The sequence below is a fragment of the Schistocerca gregaria genome, chromosome 5 (genome assembly GCF_023897955.1).
Source record: "Schistocerca gregaria isolate iqSchGreg1 chromosome 5, iqSchGreg1.2, whole genome shotgun sequence".
In the NCBI taxonomy this organism is placed as follows: Eukaryota; Metazoa; Arthropoda; class Insecta; order Orthoptera; family Acrididae; genus Schistocerca; species Schistocerca gregaria.
In genome coordinates this window covers 205,810,872-205,823,228 of record NC_064924.1, presented here as the reverse complement: position 1 = coordinate 205,823,228, position 12,357 = coordinate 205,810,872, and positions in this window count along the sequence as shown.

Genomic DNA, 12,357 nt, shown 5'->3' with positions numbered 1-12,357 from the left:
GATTATTGACCTCATAAGAAGAGGTGTCAAATTCTTTGCCATTGCACCTAATTACTTCATATGGATCACAGTTCTTGATCCAGTAGATAAATCTGTCTGTATCCATATAAAGTAATTCTGGATCTACGAAATGAGGTCTCGCAAATTCAGTGGTATCGGTACATGTAGAATTTGGAGATATCGAGTATACACATCCCCAAATAGATAGGCTTCATAAACTGTACTGCAGTCTTCGACATCTCTACAGCAACAAAGTTTTCATTGAAGATGGTGGCACGCTTAAAATTTGGCCTGGCTATACATTTTCTCACGCCATAACGCTCTTCCCATGCGGTTCTAATAACAATATCGCGTTCATTTCATACATTCTGCATAGTTTTCCGGAAAATGGAATTATTCATTAATCTATAAAAGTCTTTATCAAAATCATTACTCGCGACCGCCCTCTTTTCGGTATTTAGTTCAATATACTCCTTCAACCAGGGGGATTGCTTGAAGGAGATTGCCCGGTTGAGTCTAACAAGCTCCATTCCTAATTGAGGCACTGCTGGAGGTTACGATAATGAATAATATACCTCTGCTTATCCCCAACAGTGGCTAGCAGTTTAGGGATGGTGCTTCCTCGTGGAATTTGTTGCTCTGGACATAACGGCAAGTCGCTTGTCTCTCCATGCAAATTATTAGGGTACGCGATGCCTGCCTCAAGCACATACCCTGCATCAGAATCGGCCCCAAGACCCATTATCTGTCCACCTAATCCCTTCAATTCGTCTTCAGGCACCCATTGTAACCCGGCAACCGGCAGCGGTTGCTTCATAGCATACCCGTATAAATTGTTAACATCTAAGTACAAAATGTAACTAGAATCAAGGGATGCGTTGTACTCGTCACCCATCCGCGGGTTATTTTCCTTGCCGTGCCTGTGAACACATTGACAAAGTCCGCCGTGGATCCCTCGCTCAAAAAATAGAAGCCTCGAAGCATCAGTCAAAAGTTCAATGTTGCAGTCCGTTTTTTTGAGCATAGCGTCCCAGGACAACCCAGGTGCCGTGTAATAAAAGGTAGGGTCCAGAGAGTACGTGGTCATACATACACTCCGGAACTTTTCGAAAACATCTGCAAGCAAACGAACGTCCGTGTCCATGTATAATCTTGCATATTCTCCCAAATTGAGGATGTTGAATTCCAGCCAGACATTAACGGCATGCTCATAATCTGTGACAGTTATGGTATCACCTGTGAGAGTACTGGTAAAAAGAAGTTGTGTCGGGAAGCCTGGTTTCATTGAGTTTTGGCATACTATCAAGATACTCTTACGGGAAAACTCCTTTCCTAATCGCAAGTTGAAACTTTTCCTCATCGGGAAATGCAGATCGAGTGATATGCATATCATTCCGATGTAAAGTCTCAACCAGTTTCTGGAGCGAAGTCTGCATAAATCGTAGAGAGTCAAGGAAGCGGAGCGTAATTTTCGGCGTCATTCGTTTTGAAAAGGAAATGTACTTTTCAACACTTTCAGGCAGGACACTGAGCTGATCATTCTTCATACCAAACTTAGCCAAGTGCTAAACGAGAAAATTAGCGTCATACGCACTCAAATTATGAAAAAAGACGGGTATGTGTGTAGGTAACTGATACTTCAAGTTGCATGCTTTGTGGGCTGCACCGCGGAACTTACCCGTAAGATGACAATGGTCTCTACGAGGAGTCTTCGGTTTTCTGTCTAAGGCCAGCCCGCAAATATGACAATTAACAGCCTTTTCATACAACTCATCATTTTCCTTTGATTTGGTCATGGGAATATTGATGCTGTAGAGCTTGTGAACTTGACATGAAAGTTTTTCAAGCTGAGTGAGAAGCCAAACCGCCGGATCGTCCCCTACATAAGACTGATAGCTATTAAGTTTACAATCATATACGCATGCAACTTGGAACGCCGCCGCATAAGATACGTGTTTTTGTGAGAAGGTTGTGTGTGAGGCTAAGGGGTTCCCTTCACAACGAGTAATAGGAGCCAGCAAGAATTCAAAATCGGCGTACACAACAAAAGAACAACGCTGCTGGTGGTGAGAATTTTTAAATTTAATGAAGTTATTTTCCTCAGTGGGCATAAAAACACGTACCGGGTCCTTGGATGCACAATCTAACAGATGTGTCGCTAATGACTCTTGAGATGAAAAATAATTGAAACACCTTAAACAAAAATGTTGTTTATGATCATTTTTACTTAACTGGGAGGAATTAAGTCGGGACATGTTCGGAGAAGAGCTGCATGTTGACATGCAACTCTCGCTCACCTGCAAATTTTGAGAAATCGAGGAGGCCTACTACTGAATGCTTGTTCTGCTCATCTGACTTGCTTTTCTTCTCCAGGTCATTAACGTGTACCGATATTGCGGTATTCTGAGCCTCAAACTTAGGTATGTCCTGGATTCTTAAAGGGAACTCTATTCCGTTAAAGTTATACTGTCTCTTAATATCATTGACTTTGTAACTGCCGGGACGCTCGGGATGATGTTTGTAATTGTAATTTCTCTCGCAAGCCAGGATTGACCATGCAAAACATGCATTATCATAGTTATTTTGAACATTAATGCACACCTGCTTTTTCTCAATATCTATAGGGAGTTTAATATAACTGGGCCCTCCATTCACTGGATCATAGACATGTATATGGATGTCGAGGTGTGGTATACTGCCGAGCGCTTTAGCGGACCCACGTACTTCCATCTCGGCAAATCGGGCCATAGTAGCGCCCCAGGTGGATTCTCGGTACCACTCAGCAATCGATGTGCTCCGAGAAATAACGCCATTGTCACCCCATATATAATGCAGAGTAGTCGTCTCCGCGTCACGTTGATGTTTAGGGGGTGACTCAATTCACAGCCTAATACCGCACTGCATTTAATGGCGTTAAATTCCGGATTTTCTATGAGTTTGAGGGCCTCGGTCTTCAAGACGGGAAGTCACGCCTCCAAAAACCTTACAGGATCGCGATACCTCTCGCCTGGATCCTCAATTCTGGTGAAAGAGATTCGCCCCTCAAACGCTCTAGCAACTACTGAGTATTCTAAGGGAGTCATTACGCCGTTATTCTGATCCAATTCATTATCGATAGGACGGGGGAGAGAACTACCGCTAGCCATAGGGAAATTACTATTATTACTATTGCTACAACTAGGAGTCCACCCGATAGATGAAAGGGCTGGTGATGGGGCATCATGATCATCATTTGCGGGGAGAGGTATACGTCTCCGAACGCATACCTTGCGTGGGCGGCGGAGGCGAGCTGCTGCTTTCGGAGAGGGAGGAGGAGGGGGTGACAGTCGGCTTGAAGGGCCAAGCTGTGGCGACGGCGGACGGGCTGCGCTGCTGCTGCTGCTGCTGCCTCTACCTACCGGTGGCGCGTGGGCCCGGTGTTGTTTTTCGCGGCCGAGCTGTTGAGTTGCGCCAGGACGCCAGAGCGGTTGCGGCAGCGCTGGGGGAGGAGCTGGCCCGTGTTCTGCAGCCGCCAAGCGCGAAGCCCTTATAGGGGCTGCGCAAGGCGCTGCGTGTCTTTGCGGTTCTGTGCGCCCGAGGCCCGCCCCCGCAACCACCGCTCTAGGAACACGACCTACGCCGTGTGATATACCTGTACGATAAATCAGAAAAAATTAATTTAATGATTTATATTTAAAAGAGCGAACAATAATAACAATAAGAGTAAATAATGGTAGTTATGTGAAGGAATGTTGATGTTCAAAATTATTCACCTTCTCCACTCTGACTCCATGATTTGAGCAACTCACTGCTAAAATCAAGTAGATCCTCAAACCAGTCAGGCAGGTTGAATCTCCTCCTCCTCCTCCTCCTCCTCCTCTAAAGACTGAGTGTCTTGCGTGGCGGGCGCCGTTTGAACGCCACCGCCGCCTCCTTGAACGCTTTGGGTGGTAAAACTGAATGCTTAATTAGGCACATCTACAAAGAAAAGACAAGATTATGAAGACTAAATGTATACAATCAGAAAACGGGTATATATTAGAAGAAATTATTTAAGTTTAAGAAGTATGTTTGTATTAGAAATGTACTTACATTCGAGCTGGTCTGCTGTTCTCCCCTCTCCATCTCGAGCTGCTTGTCTAGATCAGCCAAGATTTGATGGAAAAAATCTAGAAAGATGGAGAAGACTGAATATAATATCGCGTATGGGAAGTGATAGAGAAATAAGTAGACCAGCAAATTTATAAAAAAGGGTAAGAAATGAAATATTTACAAAGAGCTCTGTACAACAAATATAACAGACACACAACACGTGGAAGCTCTATCTTTATAGCGGACACTGTAAATTAATTAACACATACAACACGTGTAAAGTCATTCTTTACAGAGAGATGTACAAAACGGATATAAGACTTAACGCACAGAACACACAACATTGAGAGAAATAACACTGAGACACACACACACAAACATAGAATCCGTTAAAAGACCTAGTAAACTTTACAGAGAGAGATCGAAAACGGATATAACACGAAACATACAACACGTGGACGAACAATATTTATAGAAAGCAGTACAAAACAAATGTAACACGTAAAATAAAAGGTTCAGACGCCCAAGTTAGAGGTATAAAAGGTGTGGATAAGCAATTTTTGTAGAGAGAAAGAGATCCAAAAGGGTAAAAAACGTAAGTCGGAACACACACAGAACAAGTGGAGGAGCGATCTTTATAGGGAGCATTATAAAAGATATGAAGCACTCATACACAGAGTTAAAGGGTGCAGATATCAGAATACTGAAAATGTACTTACCAGGGAATGGAACTTCGTCCACATGAGCACGTTTGCTGCTGCTGCTGCTGCTGCTGCTGCTGCCACTGGCGGATTGTGAACGCTTCATTTTTGCACGTTTAATTACGAAGATGTGACAAGTACTGGACGAACGAAGTATACGAGCAGTGTGAGAGTGAGGTGGGCCGTGCACTGATTTATATAGGTCCTGCCTAGCGCGTGTATGTAGGCGTGGGGGTGTGACATAGAGAAATGACGCTAACTCTCTCTCTCTCTCGCACAGCGCCATGGCAATAGAGACTAGACACGCACCACTTGGTGGATACACTGGGTGCGACCTTGTTGTGCTTTGGAATGGTGGCGGTGTTATGCAAACATTTCAAGCCTAGCGCGTATATGTAGGCAGGGGGATGTGTCACTGACGCAGTGGCCGCCATCATGGATAACGGTACTTTGGAATGGTACCGGCAATGGAATGGGACCGGCCTTGTTCCAATACTGGCCTTACCATTCCCTCAAACTGTCCAGAAATTTACTCAAACCAACCGAGAACAGCTGTGGCCTGGCGGCATAGCACATTGTCATGCACAGAAATACCATGGTTTTTTGGGAACATGAAATCCATGAATGGCTGGAAATGATCTGCAACTAGCCGAACATGACCATTTCCAGTCAATGATCGTTTTAGTAGGACCAGAGGACACAGTCAGTTGCATGTTAACACAGCCCACACAATTGTGGAGTCACCAACAGCTTGCAAAATGCCTTGTTGACAAGTAAGTTCCATGGATTCGTGACGATTACCTCTTACCAACTAAATTCGCGACTCATCTGACGAGGCCACGGTTTTCCAGTCGTCTACGATCCAACCGGTATGGTCACGAGTCCAGGAGAGGCACTGCAGGTGATATACTATTGGCAAAGGAACTTGCGTCGGTCGTCTGCTGCCATAGCTGATTAACGCTAAATTTCGGTGCATTCCCGTAACGGATACCTTCGTCGTACCTTCCTAATTGATTTCTGCGGTTATTTCACGCTGTGTTTCTTGTCTGTCTTGATAACTGTTCTCCAACGCCACTGCTCGGTTGTTACGTGAAAGCTGTCGGCCACTGTGTTGTCCGTGGTGAAAGGTAATGCATACTCTTGGCACTGTGAATCTTGGAATATTGAATTTCCTAACGATTTCATAAATGTAATGTCTCATGTGTCTAGGTGCAACTACCATTCATCCTTCAACATCTGTTAATTCCCGTCGTCCGACCATCAACATCTCGAGAACCTTTTCACACAAATCACCTGAGTACAAATGAAAGTTCTGCCAAAGCAATGCCCTTTTATATCTTGTGTACTTGATACTACTGCCATGGGCGTGTCGCCATCCCATGACTTTTATCCCCTCAGTGTAACTTTTGTTAGCGCGTCATATTGTTTTAACTCACCATTGTGTAACAAAGTGCTATCTCACAAAAGCTGCTCAAATATTGTCAGATCTCGACAGGATTAAAATCTGCTGGCGAACTGGCAAGTGTCACTAATTGTTCGTAAATTCAAATGTATAGATTTCACAAAACTATTAAACATTGTATCGCATAAGTACACAATATTAGTGGGTTACTATTGGAAGCTGGCAACTTGTACATATTCCTGGCCGACTTAATGGTGATATGAAAATGATTTATCACAAAGGAGTCAGAAGCACGTCCGCAGAGGTTTGTTATAAATTCATGTACCTTGATTGTGTTCTACCATCTACTTTGCATCAGTTGAAAATAACATCACATCAGTGCAGATATCGACTACATGTGCTGAGTTTCTTGTCTGCAAACAAATATGTAACATTTACTCAATATAATTGCTGTTGACGTCACCAACGCTCGCTTCACTATTCGCTTTCAAGTACAGAACGCTTTGGTCTCGGATTTCATTTTCCAGGAGTGTTAGCTGTACGTTAACAGTTATACACAGCAGTAATGATATAACTGGCTGATGCAGAGGTGACACATGTACGCCTTGTTTATGAGTGCACTGGAAAATGGAAATGCCGTGCGGCTAGGCTTCCCGTCAGGTAGACCGTTCGCCTGGTGCAAGGCTTTCGAGTTGACGCCACTTCGGCGACTTGCGTGTCGATGGGGGTGAAATGATGATGAAAGGCACACAACACCCACTCATCACTAGGCAGAGAAAAATCCCTGGCCCCGCCGGGAATTGAACCCGGGACCCCGTGCACGGGAAGCGAGAACGCTACCGCAAGACCACGAGCTGCGGACTATGCGGACACTGAACGCAGAGGGATATCGGCACAAAGACGCTAAGCGGAACTCTTTTTTGCAGTGAAGGCAACCACGTCACAGTTATCTGTTTCCTTTGAGACTTGTTGCATTGCATTTTGTTTTGTATTGCTTGTTCCACTAAATCCTTATTAAAGGCGTTTTCAGTGTTATAAAGCTATTTTGAAGGAAACAAAGATAACATCGTAAAAAATGACATGAGCGTATGGCATCTTTGGCCGGGAGGCCCCATCAGGGTAATTTCGGCCGCCAGGTGCAAGACTTATGTCAGTAGACTCCACACTGGGCGACTTGAGCGCTTGTGATGAGGATGAAATTATGATGAGGTCAACACAACACCCAGTCCCATAGCCCAGACCCGGCCGGGAATCGAACGAGGGCCTGCTTGCTTGGAAGGCGAGCACGGTAACACCCAGATAAGCAGGCGAACGATAATATCGGAATTACGTTATTACTCTGTAGTAATAGATGGCAAATAATCGAGTAAAACTGTAGTGGTATCAGGTGTTCCCCAGGGAAGCGTCCTGGGACCTCTGCTGTTCCTGATCTATATAAATGACCTGGGTGACAATCTGAGCAGTTCTCTTAGGTTGTTCGCAAATAATGCTGTAATTTACCGTCTAGTAAGGTCATCCGATGACCAGTATCAGTTGCAAAACGATTTAGAAAAGATTGCTGTATGGTATGGCAGGTATGACGCTAAATAACGAAAAATGTGAGGTGATCCACATGAGTTCCAAAAGAAATCCGTTGGAATTCGATTTCTCGATAAATAGTACAATTCTCAAGGGTGTCAATTCAACCAAGTACCTGGGTGTTAAAATTACGAACAACTTCAGTTGGAAAGACCACATAGATAATATTGTGTGGAAGGCGAGGCAAGGGTTGCGTTTCATTGGCAGGACACTTAGAAGATCCAACAAATCCACTAAAGAGACAGCTTACACTACACTCGTTCGTCCTCTGTTAGAATATTGCTGCGGGGTGTGGGATCCTTACCAGGTGGGATTGACGGAGGACATCGAAAGGGTGCAAGAAAGGGCAGCTCGTTTTGTATTATCACTAATTAGGGGAGAGAGTGTGGCAGATATGATATGCAAGTTGGGATGGAAGTCATTGAAGCAAAGACGCTTTTCGTCGCGGCGAGATCTATTAACGAAATTTCAGTCACCAACTTTCTCTTCCGAATGCGAAAATATTTTGTTGAGCCCAACTTACATAGGTAGGAATGATCATCAAAATAAAATAAGAGAAATCAGAGCTCGAACAGAAAGGTTTAGGTGTTCGTTTTTCCCGCGAGCTGTTCGGGAGTGGAATAGTAGAGAGATAGTATGATTGTGGTTCGATAAACCCTCTACCAAGCACTTAAATGTGAATTGCAGAGTAATCATGTAAATGTAGATGTAATCTATGACTGTACCTGTGATTTACTTAGAAATGGGGATTTTTATGAGCAATGAACAATAACACAATTTCACAGTTATCTTACAAGCTTTTTAAAGTTATGAAAATGATGTTATTCTTTGCCCTTCTTCTGACGGCATCAAACATGTAACTGAACATTTTACAGGATTACAAGGCCTGTATGTCAAGCGTTACTGAACTGGATCAACTTTGGTGACCAAAACAGCGGCACTTGTTTGTGATTCAGTTTCCGGAAGTATATGAATCGTAGCTGTTGTACCATGCGAAATAACACTCCTCGGTTCAGTGGTGGGTTTTTAGCTTTACTACAGGACAGGCCGAGATGATACTATAACATAGAAAATGTTACACCCCTTTATTACAACTTGAACAAGATGAAATACTCTGTAACAATCCATATCTACAGTAAAGTGTGAATATTTGTTCTCTCACTGAACATTAACATATTAGTTTATACAAAACAAGATACTAGTCTCTTCCCACAGAGTACAATTGACTACAGATTTTTCTGCAGATTTCTGTGCCTCGCTGTCCGCTTGGCAGGGACGCGATGCTGTCGTCTTCGGCGCTGATTGGTGACTGGGTTGATCAGCGCTGTGGTGTGGCGAATGGAAGCTCCTCTAGACGTGTCTACGCCGCCTTTTCCCATTCACCGTAGCACCTGTCAACGACTATGTTTTCGTGTGCTTCCGTCGCGAGGTACCAACCTTGCCACGGCACCTCGTTCTGCGGACGACAACAGAGTAGCAGCAGGTGGATAGGATAATATCTCCACGCAGATCCTCGAAGTCAATGGCAGCTGATAATTACTCCAACTACGACTATCAGCCACGATGGCTGTCGTTAATTTGATTACACTGTCCTTTTATTTTGGATCATCCACCACTCCACATTATCGGCCCCGTAGGCATCTTGAGATGAGTGTAGTATAACCCGTGAAATGCGTTTAGGTTACAGTTAAAACTAGGTAGTGATATTTTATTAAAATACAGTGGGACAGTTGGGTTTTCGACATGACAAGTGTTTTCTGAAGAGGTGAGACGCAGCATACATTTGCAAGTGTTACAGTGTTTGCATTTTGCTATGACAGCATAGATATATTTGCATGCAAGACACTGCCAGGGACTCAGTTCTAACAGCTTCCCAAACGATTCGTCGATAATAACCATCATTTTGCTCCTTAAAGAATAAAACCATGGTTCCGACAACGCAGTAAGATCGTCCTTACATTATGACTGCCTCATTCTACATCTACATCTGCATTTATACTGCGCAAACCACCCAACGGTGTGTGGCGGAGAGCACTTTACGTGCCACTGTCATTACCTCCCTTTTCTGTTCCAGTCGCGTATGGTTCGCGGGAAGAACGACTGTCTGAAAGCCTCCGTGCGCACTCGAATCTCTCTAATTTTACATTCGTGATCTCCTCGGGAGGTATAAGCAGGGGGAAGCAATATATTCGATGCCTCGTCCAGAAACGCACCCTCTCGAAACCTGGACAGCAAGCCACACCGCGACGCAGAGCGCCTCTCTTGCAGAGTCTGCCACTTGAGTTTGCTAAACATCTCCGTAACGCTATCACGCTTACCAAATAACCCTGTGACGAAACGCGCCGCTCTTCCTTGGATCTTGTCTATCTCCTCCGTCAACCCGATCTGGTAGGGATTCCACACTGATGAGCAATACTCAAGTATAGGTCGAACGAGTGTTTTGTAAGCCACCTCCTTAGTAGATGGACTACATCTTCTAAGGACTCTCCAAATCAAACTAGACCTTGTACCCGCCTTACCAACAATTAATTTTATATGATCATTCCACTTCAAATCGTTCCGCACCCATACTCCCAGATATTTTACAGAAGTAACTGCTACCAGTGTTTGTTCCGCTATCATGTAATCATACAATGAACGATCTTTCTTTCTATCTGATCGCAATACATTACACTTGTCTGTGTTAAGGGTCAGTCGCCACTCCATGCACCAAGTGCCTATCCTCTGCAGATCTTCCTGCATTTCGCTGCAATTTTCTAATGCTGCAACTTCTCTGAATACTACAGCATTATCCACGAAAAGCCGCATGGAACTTCCGACACTATCCACTAGGTCATTAATATATATTGTGAAAAGCAATGGTCTCATAGCACTACCCTGTGGCACGCCAGAGGTTACTTTAACATCTGTAGACGTTTCTCCATTGATAACAACATTCTGTGTTCTGTTTGCTAAAAACTCTTCAATCCAGCCACACAGCTGGTCTGATATTCCGTAGGCTCTTACTTTGTTTATCAGGCGACAGTGCGGAACTGTATCGAACGCCTTCCGCAAGTCAAGGAAAATAGCATCTACCTGGGAAAATGTATCTATTATTTTCTTGGTCTCATGAACAAATAAGGCGAGTTGGGTCTCACACGCTCCGGAATCCATGTTGATTCCTACAGAGTAGATTCTGGGTTTCCAAAAACGACATGATATTCGAGCAAAAAACATGTTGTAACATCGTTGCATTAATTTGTTGTGTAAGCGGTGCTGCTATTCATGACCATAAAAGTGGGATAAAAGCTGTGAGCTATCTGAGGAAGTTAATCTTGCATTACTGCGTAACTGTTTCACCAGGTATCCAGTCTAGCTTACCAAATTCCCAACCAGATTAATTATAATCTTTTAATAGTCATACGAAAACCGGTGATATATATAAAAAAGAGAATTTAAATAAAAAGAAATAAAACAGTTTATATTTGGAAATTTATTTTAACATTGATCATTAAAATTTCAGCATATTAAACTTGAGTCATAACTAATCTGGTGCCTTATTTAGGATTGTGAAAATGTGAGTTTGTAATCTTACGGAACACATCAAATATGGAGACAAGATTGGGAGACTGCATACAACACTGCATTCATAAATTAACACACGAAGAACGTTGAAACGTATGCGAGAGGAAATTAACCACAACCAACCGATTCAATTTTCACCCAAAGAAGTTACGTTCGTAGCGCAATCCTGTCCGTCATGTAATTACCGTACACTGGTATACTAAATTCATGCTAACTCTCTGTGAAATCTTCCCGTAAAGAATAGCTGAGGCCTATTTTGATGATTACACCGCATGCTTCACAAATAGTGTAACTCCACAATAACTTTGATAATTAAAATAAATTAGATCGAAAAGCAATTTACAAAAGAAAAACCTCGAACTGGTTACTATTGTCTTACTGTTAACCTGGTGGGTCAAACAATTGTATAAGCACGTGGTACTGGTCTCACAAAGTACACCCCACGTGGGTTGAACATAAAGAAAAGTTGCTATATTGAAAAATATTGTTAAGACGAGACGTTATAATCTCACGCACATTCGCATTTAAGATTGATGATCTTAGTTAGAGTTACTGATCAACACGTGGTTCCACTTTACTCACAAACTAGTGACAAAGCAACTACTGGAAGATATTGTGAAGTTCACACTCGAAATACACTGCGTTGCAATTTAAGATAACATTAGATATTTTAGAGCCAAACCTGAAATAAAGGTGATTAAATTTTCAGTTAGGGTGAACTTAAGAAATCAATTGTCCTGGGGACTTAGCACACACGTGCATAGCGGAAGAGATCTTATCACTGCAGACGCTCGCCGCGGACTGACATGCGCTCCTACCGAGCGTGCTTCCCAAATACCAACGGAAGTGACCAGAGAGACAGCTTCCTATGCCAACATGACAAGGGACGCACAGGAACATACTAAGAATGGAAACCTCTCTACTTTTAGAAAGCGTAGCTACCTGTTCCGACGTTGGTCCTACTGTTCTCTCGCAGACAGGCTTGTCTGCTACCATCCAGCATGCAGCTAGAAATACATTTGCTCATTCAATCTTTCACAC